The 26,981-nt window shown below is 32.9% G+C and overlaps 1 protein-coding gene across 5 annotated transcripts in view; it reads left to right on the top strand.

The window, feature by feature from the left end:
- LOC148611076 (muscarinic acetylcholine receptor gar-2-like) overlaps window positions 1-26,981 on the top strand; it is a 153,116-nt gene that overhangs the window by 26,720 nt on the left and 99,415 nt on the right. For all 5 annotated transcript variants that reach the window (XR_015924046.1, XR_015924047.1, XR_015924048.1 and 2 more), the window contains exon 3: window positions 18,776-18,796. The gene's annotated coding sequence lies outside the window, so the exon portion shown is untranslated. The remainder of the gene's footprint in view (window positions 1-18,775; window positions 18,797-26,981) is intronic.

Genomic DNA, 26,981 nt, shown 5'->3' with positions numbered 1-26,981 from the left:
TCTAAAAATACAAGTGCACGTATCAACAAAGTTAGAAAAAAACTTATTAAGCAAGTAAGAAAGTGAAAACAGCTGAGATTGACTATTGGATAACATCTTTCCTTTTTGGCCCCTGCGCCACAAAACATGAAAAACTAATTAAGTCTAAGAAATTCCACACTGTGTATGATGTCATCATTTTCAAGGTCTTTGATTGGAGTTGCCATGGATATCAAGAATATTCTCAGGCTTAATTTTTTTGAAACTTTGTAAGGTCGGGGTCATGTTTAAACCTAATATGTTAGCTGTAAGATCAGACATCTATTTGACGTACCTCAAAATTTGATTTCAGCATGGTTATGTTTATAACAAAACAAATTCAATTACGTTATTGAAATGGAGTGCTGGAAAAGAGTTTTACCGCAAGCTTTATTGATTGCCAAGTGTACGGAATACCAATTCAAGTAGACATGTAGTAGTCACAAAATACACCTGATAAATTCGAACGTTAATCTAACATTTTAAATATAATAATTATCAAGTATAAAGTAACAAGGGAGAGAAAAAACTGTAACAATCGTTAAAAAGTCTGAAAGCTTATGAATTATTATTTTATTAATATTCTTTTATTTGAGTATAATTATACGCAACCAGCTAAGAACACATGCTGTGGCAAATAACAAAAAAACCCCCCCAAAAAAAACAAAAACAAAAACAAAAACTAGCACTGAACAGCTAATTTTCTATGGAATGTACCAATTAATACAATCTAAATTGAGTGAATCAAAATGTCCTATACCAAACTTTTTGATCTGATACTTTTTAAAGCTTCTTCATTTTGATACTTTATGTTTGTGAGTATTTTTTTTTTCAACTCAGTCGGGATGTGCACGTTATGCTGGGTGTGTCTTTTTTTCCTTCTTCAGTCGTTATCCCTGGATAATATTCTTTTTGGTTATCGTTTAAATCCTTATTACCTTAACTTCCATTTCAAGCTTAAAACACTACCTACAGCTGGAATTTATAGTATAAAAATAATATACACCTGCTGATACATTTTGCACAACAATTTATTAACATATGTGAGATGGTGCTACGTAGTACGTGTAATTTAAACCAAGACCCAGATGTAGAGAATTATAAATATCATGTATATATCAACAGTTGGAAATCTCATTTACTCTTGATTTATTTTTAAAAAAATCATTACATCACACACACACACACACACACACACACACACACACACACACACACACACACACACATATATATGTATGTGTGTGTGTGTGACGACTCTATTCGCTACACTGCTCCATCGGATCAAATTGATACTGGGAAGATTATGTAAACATATAGAATGGTCTGAAAAATTACCAACGATGTTAGAACTGTCAAATAAGCGATGCAAATTTTTCATCGTTCCCTCTGTGGGACTCGAACTCGAACCGCTGTCACATCTATGGCAACACCGCCTGCATAAAGTCCAGCGCCTAGACCTTTTACTCGGCCCGTCGTCACACTGCGATGTTTGTATGATATTGATTTGTTGTGACATGCATCATTAATTTGATCCTCTATCCTACATAATGACACCTAGATGAACTGTCCCGTACTACCATACATCGAGGACTAGGTTAGAGCGCTAGATTAATCCTACGAGGAGGAATGACCGGTCAGCGAAAGCTATATTTATATCATATTTTGACCTACACTTAGAAATCGATGGCGAAGGAAAACTAATGACCAAACTTTACGACAAACACGATGACTTTTCATTCAGAATTGTCAACTTTCCTTTCATCTGTGGCAACATCCCTTCGGCACCTGCGTATAGAGTGTTCATATCACAACTCATACGTTATGCCAGAGCTTGCCGCAACTACGCAGACTTTTTGTATCACACTAGAACCCTAACAAATAGGCTTCTGGAATAGGGTTATGTTGCTACAAGAAAGAAGTCATCACTACAGAAGTTTTATGGTCGTCATCATGAACTCGAGGATCGTTATGGTGTATCCATCTGCACCATGAAAACTGATTTATTCAAAGGGTTCTTTTCCTCGTTTGCCTACCCAGGACTTGACTTTTTATGAGCAACTCGGCGGGTGTTTCTAGAAAAGCAGAGGACCTTATCATACCGGTGCACCTGGTCCATACTCCCAGTTTTTAGTGGAGTCCAAGTTGCTCATTTGCTTTTGTTACTTTGTATGTATGATTTTAGTCACTTTATGTTCTTTGTCGTGTATGTCTGTTTTCTATGTCTGGTCTTTGTTCCAGGATTACATTCTTTTGATTACCGCTATAACCTTGGTTCCCTTGATTACTCTTTTATATAGCCTAGCTGACTGAATGTTCTAGGGCGCTAAACTTTGTGCAGGCGGTGTTACCATAGATGTCACAGCGGTACGAGTTCGAGTCCCGCGTAAGAAACGACCCAAAATTTGCATCGTAAATGTGACAGTTCTAACATCGTTGGGAATTTTTCAGACTCCTCTATAAGTTAACGTTATCTTACCTTTATCACTTTGATCCGATGGAGCAGTGTAGCGAATAGAGTCGTCACATTCTGAGACGTTTGTATGATATTTATTTGTGGTGACATGCATCATTAATTTGATCCTCTATCCTACATAATAACATCTAAAATGAAAATGTCCAGTACTACCATACATCGTGTACTAAGTTACAGCCCTAAATTAATCCTACGAGGAGGAATGACCCGGCCAACGAAAGCTATATTTTATATAGCCTAGCTGGCCGAGTGGTATATATATATACTTTATATACAAAAAGTGTAAAATCCGTATACAATTCAAACGATGCAATGTGACGGAAAATTTGGTCTAGGCGTATAAATTCTAAAACAAACCAAACTTTTTTCATTCCTAGAAAGAAAAAGATAAAAAAAGCAATGACATTTTTAAGACAATATTGATGTTACGCTGATAATAACCCATTGACGCTGATATCATGGTGTGGGTCTACTTTTATCCCAAGTTGTGGCATGACCTTTGAAGTACAGTGGGAAAATACCTGACTTGGATCTAATAATATCGTTTTGTGAAGTACGCTCTCATTACTTCAATTTTTTGAAAATATCAAACAAATTATGGATGATTTCAATAATAATGATTCATTTCTCGTTTTTTCTTGCGTCTTATTATTTTTTCTTGAACCTGACGCTTCCACCCACAAAGTTCAATACTTATTAAGTTCTTATTGCTGTGCCTTCTGTGTTAAACTTGTATGTTAATTGAACTCAATTCCTTTGATTCTCACTTATTTATTGTTTATATTTTCTATACGATTTTGACTACTGCTTTTACCAATTTTGCCCGGTGATTATTGTATGCTGCCCTTATGCAGCCATTGATACTGCCATGTGTTAAACAAACTTTCCTTTTGACTACTTCTTTGATATTGTTCGAGTTTATCAGTTCGGTAATTTTGTTATTACACTTTATTCATGCATTACACAATAGACTATTTGTTTTGTACAAGCAGGCTTTTAAAGTATTTTGTGTTAAGCAATTGACTGATTATTTCGTTAAATACATCCACAGTGTAATTTTAGTCAAATACAGGGAATAAGTTCTTTATAAGAATTTGACTGACTGTATGAGCAAGCGATAAACATGTAAGGAACTCAAAAAGGGCTTCTACGATTGGATAAGGCCAGAAAAATTATATTTATAATAGTTAGGTCAATTATCTAGAAACTTAAAATGAAATGATCATTTCATTTCTATTTAAAGAGTAATCAAGGGAACCAAGGATATTCCTTACAGTTATATGAAAAATATTGCTGTCCAATTTTGAAAATTAGACACAGAAAGAGCAAAAAAAATGTATACAAACAAATCAAATTAAAACTGATTGACTGAAAATTAACTCTTGGCAAAAGGTCAATAAATATGAAATTTTTGTTTACTGTTTGACAGGCAAATAATGATTCTTAAAGTCACAAATAACATTTAGATGGATTAAAATGTAAAAGATTGGTTTTCTTAGACAACATTATATATTGTGTGAAAATCTTTACCAAGAAAAAAAAAATCTTGTAAGTCTAATAATAAAGCTATTGTTCAAATTAAGTGTTGTTATCAAATGACAGCAAAGAAGTGAACGATGCAAAGCTAATTTTCTTGGGAATAACAACTACATCGCTTTTCCTGCAAGCATTTTACTACAAATATTAAAAAAAACAGGGTCTGAAATTCAAACTGATACATGTATATTAATAAAATTAAATTAAATTCAAAAAAAATAAATGTCTTAAAATCACCACATTGTTGTCATATTTTTCTTTTTTCTAATTAAAACAAAAATGACATAACAGAACTTCAAAAACAATCACTGCGTAAATTTAACAAACACTTGAAAATCGGAACATCTTACAAAAAATAATAGAAACAAAAACAAAAAAACAAAAACAAAAACAAAATTAACTCCCCTCCAAAAGAGCTAATTTATTCAGAATTGCAAATCAATAATAATACCATATCTGCACCTTTATCATGACCCAGGCTTTTGCAATCAATCAATGATACATTCCGGCATACATACAAATATACCCATTCAGGCAGATAATCGTATGAAAAGGTTTGTCTAGCCCCAGGTTGTTAATGGCGAGAAAGTTTTTACATTTGTTGTACAGCTAAAGCACTTATATTCTGATAAAATGAATAGGTGTATTGATTATTCCATACAAATAATCAGCCATCTAAGCTTGCGACTATGCCTCGTTGCTTTCCCAAGCTTTCTGCATTCCGTTTCACGGATCGTAGGACCCTATAGTGAATTTCAATCAAATTTAGAGATAACGGTATTGTTTCTCCCTGCTGACACGTCAATGTGCTGTAATAATTTGCAATGATTTGTTTCCAAATCTTCCAACGCTGCCTTAAAGAGAGAATTACAACAAATATACAGGGTCCTTCTACTTATTTGATCCGCTGCTTGGACGATGTGATTCAATCATTCGCTTGAAATAAGAGAATTTAAAATTCCACTTTATTTCCAGTGAGTCAGGCATTGTCGCATTAAGTCTTGACATTTCCTTTCTAATCCCTTCATGTCAGAATATAGACAGATAAATGTCTTATTATCATCGTTCGAGCGAATTTATAGTCCATGTAACAAATGTATTTTATTAGACAAAACACTTTGCACTACAAGCTTTATTTTCTTTTACTAAAATGTCCTAAGAGTAATCAAGGGAACCAAGTCTATAGCGGTAATCAAAAGAATATAATCCTGGGACAAAGACCAGACATGGAAAACAGACATACACAAAAGTAAATGAGCAACTCGGACTCCACTAAAAACTGGGAGTATGGACCAGGTGCACCAGTAGGGTAAGCGTCCTCTGCTTTTCTAGAAACATCCGCCGAGTTGCTCATAAAAAGTCAAGTTCGAGGTAGACAAACGAGGAAAGGAAAACTATGACCCGTTGAATAAATCAGTTTTCATGGTGCAGATGGATACACCATAACGATCCACGAGTTCATAATGACGACCATTAAACTTCTGTAGTGATGACTTCCCCTTCTGCGTATGAAGTGTTCATATCACAACTCATACGTTATGCCAGAGCTTTCCGAAACTACGCAGACTTTTTGTATCGCGCTAGAACTCTAACAAATAGGCTTCTGGAACAAGGTTATGTTGCTACAAGATTGAAGAAATCACTACAGAAGTTAATTCTATAATTTGCATCTTACTATACAATCACTCTAGTTGTGTTTATTGACTTTCCATTGACGTCAAACATGTATTTGTTACTTTTTTGTCTGGATTTAACACGACTATAAATGCCCAGGGTAAGCATCAAATGAAAAAGAATACAAGTTTCATGTATTAAGTCAATATACTTACGTCTGTTTTTGTTACATTTTATAAGGGAAAAATAATTCAACAATGACATATGATATGTATGTTATCTGAGACATTATCACGAACGTTACAGGGATCCTGTCTATACACCTCAGATGAGAAAAATCACCATACGCGACTGGTATCCATTTAGAACTAAATTAATTGTGTATTGTATTGTGTTACTACAGACTGCCCACATATGATTATTGTATAATACATGTAACACCACAATGAACAAAAGTAAATGAAAGAATTAAAGGTTAATGTTGTTCAAAAAAGTTTCATTGAATTGCCACACTAAGCATTAATAACATATATCTCCTACATAGAAGTATTGTATTTCATCTATGTCATAATTATAGCGCCATCAAATTCCATACGGCAGCAAACGCTCGTTTCCTCACAGACTGGCCTTTCGAAATTTTCTGGAACTAACCAAATCTGCCGCCGTCTGACAATCAGAAAACATCGAATAAAAATTATTATATCTCGACAAGTCTTTAAAAGAAGATTTGTTGGAAAGGGTATAGGAAATTTCGCCCTATACGGTTACATCACGATTATTTCTGAAATCATTTAAAAAAATAGTGTAAAATGCTATGTACATTTTTTTGTAGCATTAAACCAATACTCTAGAACCATTCCCGTTTTTGTAGGAGTTTGATGTTAACTCATTTGTGTTTAGACAAGAAATATACATTTATGTACAAAAAAGAATGCATACTAAAGAAATACAGCTCAGAATATAAAACGGGAAATCATTGACATACTTGGAATGAACACTTTGCGATACAAGCGATGCACAACATAGCACAAGTTAGCAGGTGAGGTATATACAGCACTAGGTACAAATCGATTAGCTTTATAACAGTTATCTCCCTTGACACACATTAACAAAACAAGTTAAAAGGATAACCATGATATATAGAAAAATAAAGACAAGTTTGTTTATAAAGAAAACGGAAAAATGTGTTTTGTATTCCAATTATTACTGTTTTATTTGCTAAGTAATTGACTAGAATGCCTTTAATACAATTACTCATCTTTCTTTGAAAACAGCTTTGATCTATAATAATAACTTTCACCTTGTGAAACAAGTGCTTAGATTTGGCATTGAGAATAGATTCATCTTTCGGCAACTAAAATATTTTCCATTTTTCTTTGGTTTGATTATTTGTGTTTTTATTATATTGCCGTGACACGAAAGGACATCATTAATTTCTTATGACAATATATCACCCATATTCACTGTGTAGTCTCTGATGAACAGATCGACATTAGTTTTGAATGCCTGGATAGAACCATTTTACGTTATTATTATTATTATTATTATTATTATTATTATTGTTATTATTATTATTATTATTATCAAGCAAGGGTTTTAAACTTTGGTTTTCAGTAGAAGTCATTATCAGGGATTACATTTTGGTACCTCATGAATTTCGTCGAAACAAATATTCTTCTATCTTTTTTTACAAACAATGTAAGAGTTATCAAGGGAACCAAGGGTATAGCGGTAATCAAAAGAATGTAATCCAGGGACAAAGAACAGACATAGAAAACAGACATACACAACAAAGAACATAAAGTAACTAAAATCATACATACAAAGTAACAAAAGTAAATGAGCAACTCGGACTCCACTAAAAACTGGGAGTATGGACCAGGTGCACCGGTAGGGTAAGCGTCCTCTGCTTTTCTAGAAACACCCGCCGGCTTTTTAGCCGAATAAATTAAAACGTCAAAAATGTAAAGAAAGTAAAATACTTTGAAATACCTCCTTATCAGTTACTAGAAGGAACTGGACAACCCTGCTCTTATCCCCGGAAATCAATTAGGAAACCTTAGATGCCATTCACTAGGAGGCCACAATAGCATCACTTGAATATTGGTGTAAATTTTATCGAATTCAATTCAGCATTTTGACAACATGACCACTACATTTCTCCTGTTTCGTGATGAAAAGGGGGGGGGTTAAAATTTTTTGTTGGTTACCTTTCTTTACTGTTTTCAGAGATAAGATATGATATACTATAAGCATGCCCGCAATACATGCAACGATAACCTAATATGTCTTTTTATTCGTTTGAACATTATAAAATTGATATGGTAATCACATGTTATAGACATCGATTGTGTTTCTAAAATAGTTGAATAAATTCGTAGTAACTTTAAATATTAAATAAAAAAGAGATATTTATATCACATGCGAAGACGCAGGTTCTTATCTCATTAACAAGCTTTTCTAAATTGTGTGCAACACAGCAGATGAGCAACTTAGGTCATTCTTTAATTAAAACTACATTAGAAATCCTGTAAAGTATGCAGAATTTACGATTTCTAAAGCAGATCATGCTGGCCTTTTCGATAAGACTGAAACGTCGATGTCAGATCTTAGGTATCTGCACTTTCTGTGATGGTGAGGTCTCCATTAGCTTATCAGAATGCTAAAGAATACACTTTTGTGTTCTAATCTTATTTCACCTTTGCATATGTCGATAGTTTCGTTTCTCTTTGATTTTGAATCATCAAAAACAAAATAAAGGTACAACAGGTGCGCTAAACAGAAAAAAAATACACACGAAAGATGTCGATAACTCCCTATATCTATATGACAAGTACCCGAACTCCCATGTCTTCAAAGAAAAATTCAAAATCATCTAAGGATCTCCACTGAAGCTTTCAACTTTATATTAGTATCAATCAAATCGTATTTTAAGATCGTCATAAGATACATTATTGTGCTCAAGTTAATGAATCTCAATATAAACATTTGTGTATAAAACAATCTCCATCCATTCTTGTCGAAGAAACCATCGCACACGAGAAATTTTTTAATCGGAGACGGTATGTGTAGAACTTTGAAACTGCTCTTTAGAATGGCCAAAAGATCACAATTACGTCATAGCAAATTGAATAACCCTCTAAGTGGACATATAATTATATTTAATAGATATTTTGATGTATATTTTTATGTAAGTGTTCTCTATATTGATTGATTTTATAAAGATGTTCAAATTTTGTTCTATTCGATGAGTGTTGTTTCAATTTTTGGTATATTGTTAAGCTCTCAGCTTATTGTAATATGTGTTTGTGGCAAAGGCATAGAAGCAAGATTGTTATTTCTAAAAGTATTTTGGTAGAGACAATGTTATGATTAAATATAAGTAAAGTGAACAAGTATTACCATGTAACGTTAAGTTAGCGGTTTCTGATATGGATGTTTCAGATATTTTAAATTTTGCCAGATTTATGCATATCCTGATATATGTACTTGAATTTTTACGTTGAATAAGAACAATGGCGTCATAGGATGTTTTATTTATGCACCACTTGCAAGCTACATAGAAGAATTCTTGTAAGTAAACTTACCAGGAAATGATTGACAGGAGCAATTTATTAGTATAAAGTTTACATTATTTTACATTCGGGAACTCATTAATCTATTATTTTCTCATTAGCGGGTCAGGAAGTAAAGGTTGAAAGGTTGGTAATTTTTCTATTATTTGTTTCATATTACACATGCTGGAGGAAACCATTTCGTCTACTCCAGCGATTCTCAAAGATTGTCTAAAGTGTTATTGACTGTGACATGTTTACTGAAAATAAAAAAAAATATTTATCTTAAGACTTTGAAGGAATGATTGGTTTTATTGATAAAACAATGTTGAAAGTTGGATATTACTTCTCAGCAAATGATCACAATAGGTAAACACATGGGAATTTTTTTTTTATATTTTACACATTTGCATTGGTAAAACAAGGAGTATTCGTATGAAATAGTGATAAAACCTGACATGGTGGAAGGGAGAAAATCCATTTGCGGGATTGAGCGAAGTCATGATTACATTTCACCTGGATTATAATTAAGACTGGTACCTGTAAAACTGAAGTACATGTTGTCATACCAAGGTTAATGATCTTTCGTTAATCTTATGTAGTGTAAATAGGTTTAGTATTATTTTAGAAAAAAAGTAATATCAAAGAATTTTTACTTCGGCAAATTCATTGTCTTTTTAGTATTCTTACTATCTGATACTCAGTGTTACTGCCATAATATTAGAAATATCGGCAATGTTATGTTATAGTGAATGGGATAACAATAGTTTTGAACAATCGATTGAACACCACATCTATCGGGTTTACGGTGATATTTTTCTTCTCGATTTCAAAACTGCAGAAAATCTGTATATAATTATATTTTATTACAGTGGGATTAGTTCCAATTTTTTTTTCCATTTGTCATTATTCGTCACTTTTTTAATTCTGGAATAGACCTGGTGAAAAATTTAGAACGTTTAATGGTATATCGGGTCAAGCTCTAAACAGATTTAAGTTGAGTATAGACTAGATCAATTCATGATGATTTTACTAAAGAACGTTTAATGGAAATTCCATTCTAGAACGATTTTAACTCCTGACTCAGAACTGTTTTACTTGGACAATTTTTGACACAAAAAATATATAAAAACAAACCGTTATTCGGGTGTAAAGTGTGTACATTACTAGAATTCTAGAATCTTATGACTGTTATCTTCCAAGTGAAACTTAGTTTAGTGTGATGTAATTTTTGACAATTTTATCCTAGAAAAATTTGATAATGCTCCTCAGATTTATTTTAGAAATGCAATTTTATAAAAAATGAAAACTGTCATAAACCAGGCTAACATTTTCATCCTGGTGCGGTTGTTGTCATATTCACCATAGCTTTTTCTCGTTATTTTTGAGTATTATCTGTCCAAACTAATGTATGACAGTCCAGATATTATTAATTGATTCGTAATGAAAACGTCATTTTGTTTGGGATTATTCGAATCGCGGAGTGCGGTGAAAGTCACAGTTTCAAACCAAGTTTTACAAAATAACCTAGTAATTCCCAAAGAAAATCAACCAATCAGAATGGTTATTAAACATCAAATTTTATCATTCTAGAATGATTTTTAGCGAATAAGTCGAAGCTAAGTTCTGACAGGCCTGTCTAATACCTAACATTTCTGGAACCATCAGCCCTGACAGCAAGGAAGAGTGGTTAGAACATATCAAATCTGTGACGCGAAATAAATTGTCAGAAAAAGAAGAAAAAACAATATATAAAAGATTTATTTATACAACAAATGACTGGTCGCTTTGACCAAAAAAGTTTTGGCAGTTAAGCTTATTGTCACATAGTGTTTCACTGAATATCAGTATGTTTACAAAATGTTTTCATCATTTAGTTGCAAATTTGATTAAATGAAATCATTTTTTGTTAAGTATAAATAACTTACTAACATGAGAACAGAATTTTAAATACATTTTATGTAAATTAAATGTAGCGTCGCTGTTGTGTAATGCAAATAATGCGACAGTGCAATTTTCTAACATTTTAGTAAAACATCCCATTTTCTGTAATATCTTAAATATGAAATAGTTCTTATAATTCAAGGAGACCAACCGTTTTAGTTTAACAACTTAGTGGGTTATCCACAAACACGCTTGAAGTTGGTATGATTGTAACAAAGATAGTTGTATAAAGAGTTAACTCTAAATGGCAAGTTATATGTACATTTCTTGTCCTAATGCATATGTACTTAGATATAAGAAAAAAATGAGCAAAGTGAGGTTTAGCCGTCTGAAAGGAAGTACTGTCATAAAATAGTTAGTTATGTGTTAACCCATCAAAATCGTACTATGGCTTTGTATAAAAATATAATGGCTAGCAGTGAAATGAAAATGAACCTTACATTTCACAATTTCGCCAATGTTAAACTGTCTTTGCATTCAGTAGTAATAAACTACGTTGTATTGAACTTCGGTGAACTTTAAGCACTTTACTTTGTGTTGTATTATCATGAGGTAGACATGTATATAATTGCATTATCTGTTTTCAGTAATGAAGTTTCAAATCGTAGGGCCTGTTTCGGTTTGTTTCTTTCTCGTGCATTTATGTAAATTCCCTAAATACATATTTTGCTAACAATTTTATGTTTTCTGTTAAAATAATTACTCAATTAACTTCAAATATGCCAGTGGCAGAAGCATTAATAATGTAACATAAAATGCAGTTTTTTCTTCCGTCTTTTATACAGCTGACAATGATATTTTTTCAATACCTAAACAGTACTTTATACAAAGTTATATCATTGCTTGAAGTTAAAACCAACAGAAAGCAAAAGTTATTACATGTTAAATTTAATGTGAAAATCCAGCTTACTTTTTTCGTAATAAATCTCAAAAGTGATTATGCCCTGAGAAGTTTAATCCGTGATTTTGCCCTGAGAAGTTTAATCCGTGGAGTACTGATTATGTTATTAAGTTGCTTTCAAGATGGCTTAAAATGATAAATACTAGTGAGAGTAATGCTATGCGCATTTACGCAAAAATGCTGCATGTCTTATGTTAAATGAATAAACGAATATCCTTTCCATAAGAGTGTATTTTCATGTGAGATAATTTCTTTTCTATTTATTTGATGAATAGGAGTTTGTTTTATAACTATTAGTTGTTTAAGAAAAATAGTAGAATTTTCACATTAGGTTTCTGCACATCTTACCATGTTGGTGTAACTAAACTTTTTCTTTTGTTTGTCAACACACAATGTCTAATATGTCTGGTTACTGTGCATAATTAATTCTATTAAAGTCTTAAAATGTACATTCGTCCCTTGACTCTTTGGGGAACTTTTGTACCTCAAACTTTCCTTTGACCAGATAACTATCTGATATTCTTATACAGTGGTCTAAATAAACGAACACAGTAAAACGTATCACTCTTATGAGTAATGATTTTCATTTTTAAACTTTGAATTTCAGAATGCTAAAATCGAATGAAAATTGTGATCTTCTTAAGTTGCTGCTGATATATATATTATTACTCGCATGCCATATAATATCTGCTCGGGAAAAATAACAAATAAATATGCAATATACTTATATAAAATATTTAGATAAAAATATACATTTTTTTGTATATGCATTATTGGTGTTTGTTTGAACTCTATATTGTTTACCTTTATCGCATATCCTATATCACAACTCTAGACCTTTATTGCATACCTTATATCGCACCCTAGACCTATATCGCATACACTATATCACACCTCTAGACCTATATCGCATATCCTATATCACACCTCTAGACCTATATCGCATACCCTATATCACACCTCTAGACCTATATCGCATATCTATATCTCATCCGTAGACGTATATCGCATACCCTATATCACACCTCTAGACCTATATCGCATACCCTATATCACACCTTAGACCTATATCACATACCATATATCACACCCATTCACGAACAATACTTAAAGTATAGTTAAAATATTTGATATAATGAACATGACATGTCAAAATCTGTATCACATGCCATATCAACCCTCGACCTATATCATCCCACGGTGGCCCTTTAGGTGATATAGGAGTCACGGGTTGATATTACACTAGATACAGATTTTGACATGTAATATTCAGTATATACTACCACATAACGGTATTTTTGTATGAATAGAAGTTAGGAACATATGATCGTCTTAAATCGATGTTTTATTCAATATTTTTTTAACAATCTAAACCGTATTTAACGGAAAACAATGGGAAATCATTTTGTTGGTCATAAATGTATCATTTGAAGTGTGAACGCAGGATTATATTCTGCACAATTTGCAGTGATAAATTAATTTTTTGTGTGATGCAAATACATTATATGCAAGAGTACATAGTAACCCGATTGTTTTCTAAGAACATTGCGAGCCACACATAGCATATTCCTAATGATCACAAAATAAGAGTTAAGGATTATGATAAAGCAATTAGTTAAGAGATAAGACAATGCCGTCGATCTGATACAACGGATATTACCCCGCCATTTATATATAAAAAGGTGAATTCATACTATACAAAATTAAAAAAGTCACGAACATAAGACATAGTTTTTATGAAAAACGGAAAGTTGTTAACCCGATCTGTATTATCATAGGCTATGTTTCATCACGTAATGGTAGTATTAGGATATTGCTATCAGGCTTGTTATCTAGCTAATGGATCGTGGAAACTGGCAGTAATGGTTTGTTTACAAAGTTACATCTTCTATCAGTATTACATTTGTATCCTTTTAAGACGTAAAAGCCACCGTGGGGGATTTCTACAGCCAAATGTCCTTGTCATTAAACCTAATGACTTATTTTCTTTTCTTAGCAAAAAACCCGCATTGTTTATCCATGTTGCCCATTAGTGTCTTTAATTGTATCTTCAATATCGACGTAGACGAATTTTGTAAGGACGATACTTTACGTCTTTCAAGAACGTTTTAATCATGAGTTTTGTCAGTGTAACGGTACAAAATATAATTACATAGAAAGATTTATCTGAGGTATTTGATATGAATACCAATTTTAAATTGAAGAAAGGGAACGTTAGACCATCTACACGCCAAAGTAAATACATTACGGAAGGACAACATTGACGTCGGGTTTAAAAAAAAATAAATAAAAAATAAGACTTATAACAGAAGTAAAAAGAAACAAGAAATTAAATAAACGTAAACTTTCCACAAATAATATATATTTTTTAAAGTTTGTAAGAAGCGGGAGCCCTAGCGCCATATTTATTTAGGGAGAATAGATATGGCTAGTATGCCAAAGAGACAAGCCTATCGGGATAGAAATTGTCAGTTCAAAGCCACCCTTGAGTCGTCAAAGAATGACGACGAAACCCTCACACCACAGGACCGGCTGCGTCTGTATATCCTGGTTTAACCCCTATTTTCATCAGAAAAGTCTGTACCAAGTCAGGACCATTACAGTTGTTTCAGACTTTCCGTTTAATTGTCTTGATAGTTGCATTTTTTACACGGACTTTTTCACTTTTTCGTTTTCGTTATTTTCGCCTTTTTGTTATGCCTAGGTTTAATCAGTTTGGTAATTCTGTTATTACCCATCATGTATTATCAATCTAGACGGTCCACTTGCCGTGAAATTTGACTCATGTTACAATTTTACACCCAACATTCAGTATCTCTTGTTTTTGAAAAAAAATGTTATGTCATATTACATGTAACAGCTAGTGTCTATTGAATGGAAACGGATTTATGAATGTATTAAATACACTTTTTCACTACAGAAGTTTTATGGTCGTTATCATGAACTCGTGGATCGTTAGGGTGTATCCATCTGCGCTTTGAAAACTGATTTGTTCAACGTGTCATAGTTTCCCTTTTCTTCTTTCGACTACCCCGGACTCGACTTTTTATGAGCAACTCAGTGGGTGTCTCTAGAAAAGCAGAGGACCTACCGGTGCACCTGGTCCATGCTCGTTGTTTTTAGTGTAGTCCGAGTAGCTCATTTGCTTTTGCTTCTGTTACTTTGTATGTATGATTTTAGTTCATCTATGTTCTTTGTTGTGTATGTCTGTTTTCCATGTCTAGTCTTAGTTCCTGAATTACATTCTTTTGATTACCGCTATAACTTTAGTTCCCTTGATTACTCTTTGATTACCGCTATAACCTTAGTTCCCTTGAGTACTCTTTGATTACCGCTATAACCTTGGTTCCCTTGATTACTCTTTGATTACCGCTATAACCTTGGTTCCCTTGATTACTCTTCAAAAATGAGCAATTAGTTGAGTATGTGTCAATCGCACAGAAAAGTAAAATGCTGTTTGTCTATGGGCATTGTTATAAATTGGAGTCTGAATCTTCAAATATAAGTACAATTAAGTTAAACAGTAAATCAAGTTAATAGTGTATCTTATTCAAGGCCAATATGGTATAAAATTGATTGTTCTAAACATTATATGCAGGCTGAAATAAGATTTATTAAGTCTTACAAAGATAAAATCATCTTCGTTTGATGACATTTAATCATTCCTATATATTTAAGGGCCATAACCTTTCATTTCATACCTTGGAGTAAAAACTATTCATATTTCTTGAGAATGTTGACGGAACCTAAAATAATGACTGCTCAATGCGCTTTGCAACGCCTTCATGAAAATCTAAGAGGGAATTGTTTCACATTTAAAAAAAAGCTAATAACGAAGTAAACATTTACTCCCCAAACGGAGGTATCGAGTAAACACCCGTTATATTTATTTCGGACATAAAAGCTTTGCGAATTTTTATAACGTCGAAGAGGTTCCAAAGAACAGTTTTGATAATCATTCATAGTACATCTAATAGCCAATAGATATTTACAACATCAGATTTATAAGAATATGTAGACGATCACATTGTACCCGGTCGATGACAGCATCGGATGTTATAAAAATTAGCAAAGCTTTTATTGTACCTTTACCGTACTACGTGTACTATTCCGCGAACCTCCTTCTTTACACCAACATAGCGTTCTTGTTTTATTTGAAATTAATGTTTTTTAATACCTTGAATCTGTTCATGTAAGGTAGCATCAATCGCCATTTTCATTTTTAAATGCCTCACCCCATACTTTGATTGCAGAGAAATACAAACTTATCTAATCGTATCAATGTTTAATGTACAGAGGGCCGGTATTTAGATCGCAATTGCCGATGTTCAGATCAAAGGGCCAAAATTCAGATCCAAAGGGCCGGTACTCCGATCAAATGGCCAGTATTCAGATCAAATTATACATTAACATCAAAAGACGAATTATATGTAGCATGATAATTAAACTTCTGTATAACTGGCCTTATTTTACATGACGAATATAATTGGCCTTATATCTTCCTTCAAAGAAATGAATGAATTTTGATATTTTTTCCTCATTTGTAACTTACTTTTGCACGAACTATTAACGACATCGGCAAATATAGAGTATCGTTTACGGAAGACAATGTGTTCAATGCTAGACATATATAAAAATAACGTTCGATAAGACAAACGGAATAAAGAAGTCTCGACAAAAAAGTGATTTTAATTAATTTCTTTTGAAATGTTTATATGTAGCATATATAGATTTCCCCTGAGAATTTTTTTCAGAATTTAAAGGCATAACATAATCAATATAAGTAAAAATAATTGTAAATAAGAACCATTCTTTCCCAAGTAATTCTAAAATTCCATTTCTTCCACACAATTACCTTACCTTTCTGAATAATGAAATATTGTCTGTGAAATCTTAGAATCTTGATAGATTGGCAGGTATACATTTGTAAAGCCTTAGACGGTAGCCTGAATCTTGATAGATTGGCAGGTGTACAGAGAAAAGTCTTAGACGATAGCCTGAATTCTGGTAAATTGGCAGGTATACATGTGTAAGTCTCATATGGTAGTCTGAAGTTGGCATGTGTAAAGTCTTAGACTATAGCCTGAATCTTGATAGATTGGCAGGTATACATGTGTAAAGCCTTAGACGGTAGCCTGAATCTTAATAGATTGGCAGGTGTACACGAGAAAAGTCCTAGACGATAGCCTGAATCTAGGTAGATTGGCATGTGTAAAGTCTTAGACGATAGCCAGCCTGAATCTTGATAAATTGGCAGGTATATATGTGTAAAGTCTTAGACGGTAGCCTGAATCTTGATAGATTGGCAGGTGTACACGAGAAAAGTCTTAGACGATAGCCTTTATCCAGGTAGATTGGCAGATATACATGTGTAAGTCTCATATGGTAGCCTGAAGTTGGTAGGTGTAAGGTCTTAAACAGTAGTCTGAATCTTTCTAAATTGGCAGGAGTACATGTGTAAAGTTTCAAATTGTAGCATGAATCATGTAAGAGTGGCAGGTGTTTAGTCTCAGACAGTAGCGCGAATCTTGATAGATTGACAGGCATACATTAGTAAAGTCTTAGACGGAAGCCTTAATTTTGTTAGATTGGCAGATGCACATGAATTAAGTATTAGGCGGTAGCCTGAATCTAGGTAGATTGGCAGGTGTTCAATCATAGAGGATAGCCTGAATCTTGGTAGATTGGTTGATGAAAAGTCTTAAACGATATCCTGAATGTTGGTAGATTGGCAGGTGTACATGAGTAGATATGCAAGGAGTCGAAACAAATCTTTGAACGGTAAATAGCCGAAGAAACAGGAACGTAATGGTTTAAAGTCTTAAAATACATTTTAGAATACGAATGTCGGTAATTTGTACATGCAATTCTTGTCTCTTCAAAATCTTTTCACTGGATATTTATTCCATTCGATTCACCCAACATTAACTCAAAGTACTGCTTTTATTACAAAATATATGTTTTAGCAAAACAAAAAAATAGTGTACCATTGTAACACTACTTTAATTTGCTTCTATGTTTATTATATACAAACCGACAAAACATCCTTTCTGTGTATATTTATTTCCAAACTTATGCAATTAAAGGACAGTGAAATTATTAAAGAAACTACGGTAAAAGCGTTTGCAAATGTAGTTTTTAAGACCTTGTTCAAGAAATAACAAATAGTAAGATTTTGATTTGATAAATACATCTTCCAGTTTTGACATGTTGTACATAGTGCTAAATTAAGCATAACTATACCAAGATCAACGAAAAAAGGGCGCCAATATAAAGCAGACCGGTTAATCCTCCCCTGCTCATAAAACACATCTTTTCCAACAAATATAATAACTTTTTAAAGCTTAACACAAAAGTTGGTTAATTGAAACTTGATGACGTCGCATACTTTTAGTATTTAGGACAGAAACCGAGAATAGACATATTTACTGTTTCAAGATGACATTGTCATAGGGGTTAAGAACTGTGTTGTAGACAGTAACCGCATGTTTCATGTTTTAAGAACTGTTGCTTATAGACTTTCTGTTCCTCCTTTTTTGACGTATTGAAACTTAAAAAAACCAGACAGTTTGTACAAAATTAAACTTAGCATTAAGTCAAAACTTATTGAAAGAGCATAAAATTTGTTTGCATCACGCATAGCAGTAATATAAAACCCATGGATGATTTTTTTGTTTACTCGTTAGATTACTGTAAATGTGTTCGGTTCATTGTTGCCTATCTTTTTTTCAGATACATAAAAGGATCCTAGTGGTGAGTATAAATTCATTTTGTCTGAAAATATGAGAGGTTTCATTCATTTTACAAGAAATGTAAACTACACGTTCAAGGGGTTACGCAAGCTGTAACTTTCGTCTACTGACATTAGTTTCATCAGAAAAAAATATGTGTTTATTTGAATACAATTCAATTAATTCGTGACCTCAATAAATTTCCTTTAATTACTCAACGAGTTGATTGTAAGAGAAATGGCAGGTCTTCAATGTTTACAATCGTTGTTTTATTTGAATGTATACAGACATTATTAAACGCAATCACTGTCGTCATCATTATAACACCTTTTTTCTGCTACCTTATTGAACATTTCTGCAGTGTAACATAACTGCAGGGGGAAACATTATTTGATCTTTTTATGTTTAAAAGGAAATTTCGTTTTATTTACTTGCGTTATTGTGAACCCTTCATTTTCGGTACTACCTTTTGTCACGATACTTCAGTGATATCAATGACCCTTTGGAAAATACCACTGGCATTATCTGCATGTTAACAATGACGTCATTGTCTAGAGGATAACTGTTGATTAGAAAGCTTAAAGATGATTCCCTTGTTGGTCTTTGCAATGCAAAAGAGATTAGGAATCTGCTTTACTAGTACACTTAAATGCACTTTAGTATGTCTGCATATCGTTTGTGTTGAAGTTATATTTGTAGGTATATTTCATTTTGAAGTTAGTCCTTCTTTTCCTATGTAATTAATTTGATTTTAGTTTTATCTAATTCAACCTGTCATATTTTTTCTTTTCACTTTCGTCTACCCCGGACTTGACATTTTATGAGCAACTCGGCGGATGTTTCTAGTAAAAACGGAGGACGCTTACCCTACCAGTGCACCTGGTCCATCCTCCCAGTTTTTAGTCGGGTCCGAATTGCTCATTTGGTTTTGTTACTTTGTATGTATTATTTTAGTTTCTTGATGATCTTTGTTGTGTTTGTCTGTTTTCTATGTCTTGTCTTTGTCCCTGGATTACATTCTTTTGGTTTCCGCTAGGATCTTGGTTCCCTTGATTACTCACCACGAACACTGCTTTACTTAACAGACTAATTAATTCAATCATCATTTGCTATCCAAGTCTTTATAAAGATATACATGTATGTAAGTTCAGGTCGGCTAATAAAAATATGAGTAGTTTTAAACAAATTATGTTTACAAGATTAACGTCTTTTTCGGGTAACAGAACTTTGCCAATTAGGAAAATATTTTTAAACGATTTTTGTTAATTGATGTTTTTGTTAAATGGTGAAAAAAATCATGCTATGAATAAACTTTATTCTAACATTTTTTTTTATTTTTCCCAAAAAATTGTCGTCGTAAATATGTTTCATGTAGTTGTGATGTTCATCTAATTCTATTGGGTTTTTGTTTCCCAAATTCCCTTTATATTCATCACGATTACTAATATGCAGACCATGACCGCAAACAGAAAGGGGATCCCGCCAAATTATCTTAATTACATTTACAAATTGCGGAATAATAGCGTCCAAAGACAATATGTGCAGAAACAAGATATAAAGTACAATTCATTTTATATAACTTTTTATTTGGTTTGCTATTTATTATCTAACTAAGGTTATGTCCCTTTGGTCATGCACTGAAAAAAATGTCAAGGCATTCGCATTTTAGTCAAGACAATATCAAGAATTAGTACATGAAAATAGTAACAAAACACAATTTACGTATTATTTAAAACGAAACGACGATGTCTCATGAAAAATAAGCTCATTATCTCTTTCACTGTTTGTTTGAACAATTTTTAAAGTAGCACTCTTTGATAATTCCATATCAATATTCAATGTTTTTTTTCTATTATAAGATTAAATAATCATCATATCATTACAAATATGCACAACTGAAATCATGTAAGTGTCAAGCATGTGTAAAGCATGTGCATTTTTGAAGTCGTGGAAACATCGCGTATTTCTTTTCGAATGCTGACATGATAGGTGCCCCGTGCAGGTCCGGGTGTCAAAAGAATAGGCCTGCAGCAGCGGTAAGCTTGTCGGAAAAGGCGACTAAATAGTGCTCAGAACCCTAGCCGGGGACTAGGGCGCTTTGCCCAGAGAGCAACTGGGTTGTGTGCCCCAGGTGTAGGAATGGGGTACGTCTGGCGTGTCACATGCTGGGGTTGTCAGGCTATAACACGGAAAACTTGACCGCAAACCATAGTGGTGCACCGTGTTGGGAAAGATACCACGTTCCTCGCCAGTTAAAAAACCCTACCGTGGTATTCTCCCGGAGTAGGAACCATAGGGTTCCGCCACAGGAGGCTAAATTGCCCGACCCTGCCCACCTCTCCCTATTTCCAGTGGCACTCAAAATTTGTCGACCCCATTGTCCTTGTGTCCCATCCCATTTTTCATTTCATCATCATTTCATGTTCATTTTATCATCCACTTTATGTTCATTGCCTGAATATAGCTAAAATATTGCTGCTCGGGCGTTAAACCCCAACAAACAAACAAACAATACATGATTGGTGAATAATGAAATGACAAAACAATAAAATAGATAACCGTACAAAAGAGACAAATTTTACTGACTATTTCATTGTAGATTGATCATATCTTATTTTGTTTTTGTGCGATTAATTTGACCGAATTTAATGAAATTGCCTAACAACCACAGTAAGCTACTTTTTGCAGTAATTTGCAGGGATTCTTTATACTTAGTAAAAACGACCCCATATTATTTTCTAAATATTCCGAAGCATTTGTTGTCAAAAAGAATGAATGTTTGATTATTATGGATGTGGTTTCGGCATTCCTATTCAAACAAATTTTACTCCGCTACTTGCTAATCTATCCTATCACTCTTGTTAGGCTGACTGTATAGCCGATCTTATCCAATAGAAGAAGCATATCGTTTAATATCAGTTTCCGCTTATATAGATTCAATTTTATCTTCCAAGATTTATGTATCTTCCCTAAATAAATTGAGATAAAGGTTACTACAAACAGTAAAAAGTCAGCCTCATATTTTGACCTACTCTTAGAATTCGGTGGAAAGAAAAACGTCGGTCTAAACTTTACGACAAACGCGATGACTTATCCTGTACATTTAACTTACCTTCTTATCTGTGGCAATATCCTTTCAGCATTTGTATATGGAGCTTTCATATTACAACTCAAACATTATGCAAGAACTTGCCGAAACTGTATTATTATGCCTAACTTATGTTCTTTTTTGTGTTTGTCTATTTTCCCTGTCTTGTTTTTGACATTGAATTGCGTTATTTCGACAACCGCTAGAATATTCCTTTGATTATTCTTTTGTTATTTGATGTTCCTTGTTGTGTGTGTACTTTTCTGTCTAGTCGTTATTCTTGGATTATGTTCTCGTTGATTACCGTTCTAATCCGGGATTTTAAAGTATCCTGATGTTAAGTATGTAATGCCAGAGATACATTAGTTAACAACATTTAAAGCAAATACAATTAAATGGCATCTGTCATTTCAAGATAAATCACAACCTTTGAGAAAAGCACTTGGGTTTGTGCGTGTGGAGTAAAGGACCATTCACAAAGACGAAGCACGTTATATATGAATGTTCATTTACATGAAGCTATTTGAATGATCATTATATTGGCTCAGTTACTTCTTAATATTGAAATTTCATGTTGAAATAGAGTAACCAATTACAAGGGAGCCAAGGTTATAGCGGTAATCAAAAGGATGTAATCCAGGGACAAAGACATGGAAAACAGGCATATACAACAAAGAACATAAAGTAACTAAAATCATACATACAATGTAACAAAAGCAAATAAGCCACTCGGACTCCACTAAAAACTGGGAGCGTGGACCAGGTGCACTGGTATGGTAAGCGTCCTTTGCTTTTCTCGAAACACCCGCCGAGTTGCTCATAAAAAGTCCGGGGTAGACGAAAGAGGAAAGGAAAACTATGACCCGTTGAATAAATCAGTTTTCATGGTGCAGATGGATACCCCATAACAATCCACGAGTTCATGATGACGACCATAAAACTTCTGTAGTGATGACTTCAATCTTGTAGCAACATAATCCTGTCCCAGAAGCCTATTTGTTAGAGTTCTAGCACGATACAAAAAGCTATGGCATAACGTATGAGTTGTGATATGAATACTCCATACGCAGGTGCTGAAGGGATGTTGCCACAGATGAAAGGAAAGTTGGCAATTCTGAATGAAAAGTCATCACGTTTTGTCGTAAAGTTTGGTCAATAGTTTTCCTTTACCATCAATTTCTAAATGTAGGTCAAGATATGAGGCTGACTTCACAGTGTCTGTAATATCCGTTATCTCAAGTTCCTTGGGGTAGATGCGATGTATCAAATCCCCGATATTAGGATTGTTTAAAGATAATACGTCATCTATATAGCGGAAACTAAGATTAAAGGATCTAGCCAAACGATATTCTTTCTTTCGGATCAGATCAGTTATAAAGTCAGCCTCATAAGAGTGAAGGAATAGGTCAGTAAGGGGCACAATTTGTTCCCATTGGAATGCCGACGGTTTGTTGAAAAATACGTCCACCACACTGGACAAATATGTTGTCGATTGAAAATTCCAGCATTTTGTATACATCTTCTTCTGTATATTCGGAAGATGATTTGGAATTATTTCTTACAAAGAATGAGGAATCTCTACCAAGAACTATATATTTGTATCTAGGTGTACCATTTGTTTTGGAAAAACAATGGTGTATAATGTTTTTAAATCGGGATTTTAACTGAGTATGGGGGATAGAAGTATACAGTGTTGAAAAAGCATAGATTTTAATGCTATCATATTCAGATAATAGTCTTGAACTGATTGTCTCCAAAAGATCTTTCGAATTTTTCAGGATCCATATTGAATTAATACCACTACGGGAGTAAGTGTTGTGGTAGGACTGCAGACCCTCTTTGACAGTTGACAGTAATAAAAAGGAAAAGCACATTGGAATATTGTTTTTTAGAATTCTTAAAAAAATAAAGAACTTTATGTAATGTTTTACTAATACAACAACAGTATTAAATATTTTAATCAAATCTTAATTCCCGACATTATGGAAATTACACAAATTTAAAATCTTTTTTACTAATTGAATGTATGAATTATGTCTGAAACAGGAGTAGTAGTGTCAATGTTATCAATCATGTTAATTCGTTTTTTGTTATAATATAAATTAAGACATAGTGTGGACATAAACTAAAACATTTTATGTACGGTCGGTTTTTTTTCGCAATAGCTTAAATATTTTTTTATAGCTTACAAAATTATTTGGAAAACAGCAATATTATAAGTTTGTGCAAGTAAAGTCCAGATAAAGAACTAGAATTAAGCACAATTGTAGTACGGTTGGGAACTACCTATGCTGCTTATACACTTTACTGTTAGAGAATGCTTTGAGGGTAGCAAAAGACAAATGGTACATTTCAATCAGGAATTAAGCCAATACTACAATGGTTGTTTATTTAATTTTTTCCATTGAATAGCAATGCACTGAAATTATGGCCTATTTATAGGCAAGAAAGGCAGTTCATAACATAATTAAAACCCTTGGGATGTGTATAAAATGCCGCAATTAGAATCGATTAGTTTTATATTACTAAAGCATGGTGCATCATCATAATATTTCATAGGTTTGGGTTTACCTGTTTATATTAGCAATGAATAAATGATGCCAACTTAAATACAAAACTACGCCTACAAGTGTCATTTGCGGCGCACGATGTTCTTTTATGTATAAGTGCAATATACCATTAGATACTTTATTCGATTTCACGTATTCTTTAAAAATTCTTTTAAAACACTTTCATTTAGAATGAATACTACATTAACCTCAGTTAGAGTCGAAAGCTCGGAGGGCAAAGAAAAAAAACCACATTACAATAGAAATACATACTTACTGATGTTTAAATAGACTTATTAGTCAAGGACCGTTATGTTAATATTTGTGTCAACACGAAGAATAACTGTATCTGGTATGTTTTACATCTTTGTCTATAACATGTGAAAAATACACACACACACAAAAGTGTGTTTTCATATTATTTGAAAACAAATTTAGGGCTGACAACTAAAACAGGAACGACCCCAAATACATGAAAAAACTTAGTTTAAGGAATACCCAATGTGAATTAGCAATCCAGACTCAACTTTAACATTTAAAGCATGAAACATAGACCATTGTAATGTCATTGTTTATGTTTACAATACAATGTTTGTTTAAACAACTTCTAATGACTGGCCGTTCATGTCATTAGCGCGATTTAATAACGGACGAACCTAATATAATATAAAGGCGACTTCTCATGTAAATATAACGAATTGACGCGTCATTGATTTAATTATACATGTTGATAACCACCACAAATAACGCGTTACATTTCACTTCTTTTACTTTTATGTTTTAATATACCATCATTTTTTATGTTTTATTTTAATATTTTAAAACATATGCAAACACTCAATGTTGTTTCTCTTTTTTCGATTCATGTGCTTGAATTTTGATTTGAAGTGTCCCATTATTGAGGCGTCGGTATTTTTATGCCGATATTTTATTTATTGCTAACCTTTTTTGGGGGAAAACCGTACGCTACGCACGGAGAAAAATAATTTTAACAATATGAACATAAATCGACGGATAAGCACGAAAATACTATTATTTGTTATGGTTTACGTGCATTTTTTTACAATATATACCTAAATTCCTATATTATATGTGTTACTTTAGGGTTAAATCACGTGTTGTTTTTTTTTTTATTTTACCGTAATTTTGTCCGACTTATGAACTTTTTCTAGTAGATTTTGTGTCACACAGAGCTGACCATGTCTGTATACCATCACTTACTGTAATACGTTTTATTTAAAATACTGTGAATATCTTTTTCATTTCGAAATGACTTGTAATGTTACAGATTCAAACTCTCTCGACAGAACTAATCTAAACAAAAAGGTTGAAAATGATATATATATATATATAATTAATATTGGCAATTGTCACTTTTTGTTTGTTTACATTATACGGATGACATGTTATCTATCTATCTAAACACGCTTCCGTTGTCAATAAAGTGGTCTTGGGTCATTAACTTGAATTTCAAATCCTGGCTCTCATTTTGATCGTATATGAATAAAGATATTAATCAAATATCGATATTTTAAAATAAAAAAAAATATCTATAATTATTGCATAGTATAAGAAAAGTCTTATTAACCTTTCCAATTAAACATTGCAAAAGTTTAAAATCTACAATAGCTAGCTTTACAAACCACAATTGACTAAACAAATGTGCTTAAATAATAACGTTTTGCAGAGAAAAAAGTGTTTATCGCAAAAAAGCTTATTCAAACTTGCATGCAAAGAATTGCATAAGTCATCCAAGTTGTTTTCTATTTAAATTGTATATAGAGCAGATATTGTTTTTCACGTGCTACATAAAATGAGTCTATGAGGTACTTTTAGGTGTTTTCTTTCTTCAGCGGAGAGCGTTTCGTAATTGCCTTATGCAATAAAACATGAATGGATATGGTGAATATGTCAAAGACAACAATGTTCCATGTTCCATGAAAAATGTCAGCTCAAGGCCACCCATTGATATTTAAAGGAATGACGAATAAATCTCCACCCCACATGGCAGGCTACAGCTGGCCCCGAAACAAGCATTCATTTCAACAATATTAAAATACCTTGTTTTTATAAATAGCTATGTGTAATTAGCTGTGTATCATGTATGGCGAGAACTCAGTTAATATTTTACTGATTAAATCTAAAAGTGCGAAAAACACCCAGGTTTCGTAGAAACCAAGATAAAGCCTTGATGTAACTCAGTAAGGTACAAGAAAAAAACATATTAAAAAACCCAAACAAACGAACAGACAAACAAACAAGTCAAAGTCAATAAACAAAACAGAAACAAATAAACAAACAAAACAAAACAAAAAAAAAAAAAACAAAAAAAAAAAACGAAAAACAAACTAAAAAAACAAAATAAAAACAAAAACACAAAAAAAGGCAAAAACATCAGCTCTTCAGTTCAGCAAAATAAAATCTCAATTTCATGAAGCATGTTAAAACAGCAATACATAAAAAAACCCACTTTAAATGTGCATGTATTGTTGGCTGAATGTAAACAGTATCTTCACAAATTACAGTCTATGATTATCCGTGCAGTAAAACATTGGTTATGGAATAAAAAA

Source organism: Perna viridis, chromosome 7 (assembly GCF_037379345.1).
Source record: "Perna viridis isolate PV_CMFRI_1.1 ecotype Kerala chromosome 7, ASM3737934v1, whole genome shotgun sequence".
Taxonomy (NCBI): domain Eukaryota; kingdom Metazoa; phylum Mollusca; class Bivalvia; order Mytilida; family Mytilidae; genus Perna; species Perna viridis.
Note: the sequence above shows the minus strand (reverse complement) of the source record. Positions and strands in the feature narration are given on the sequence as shown.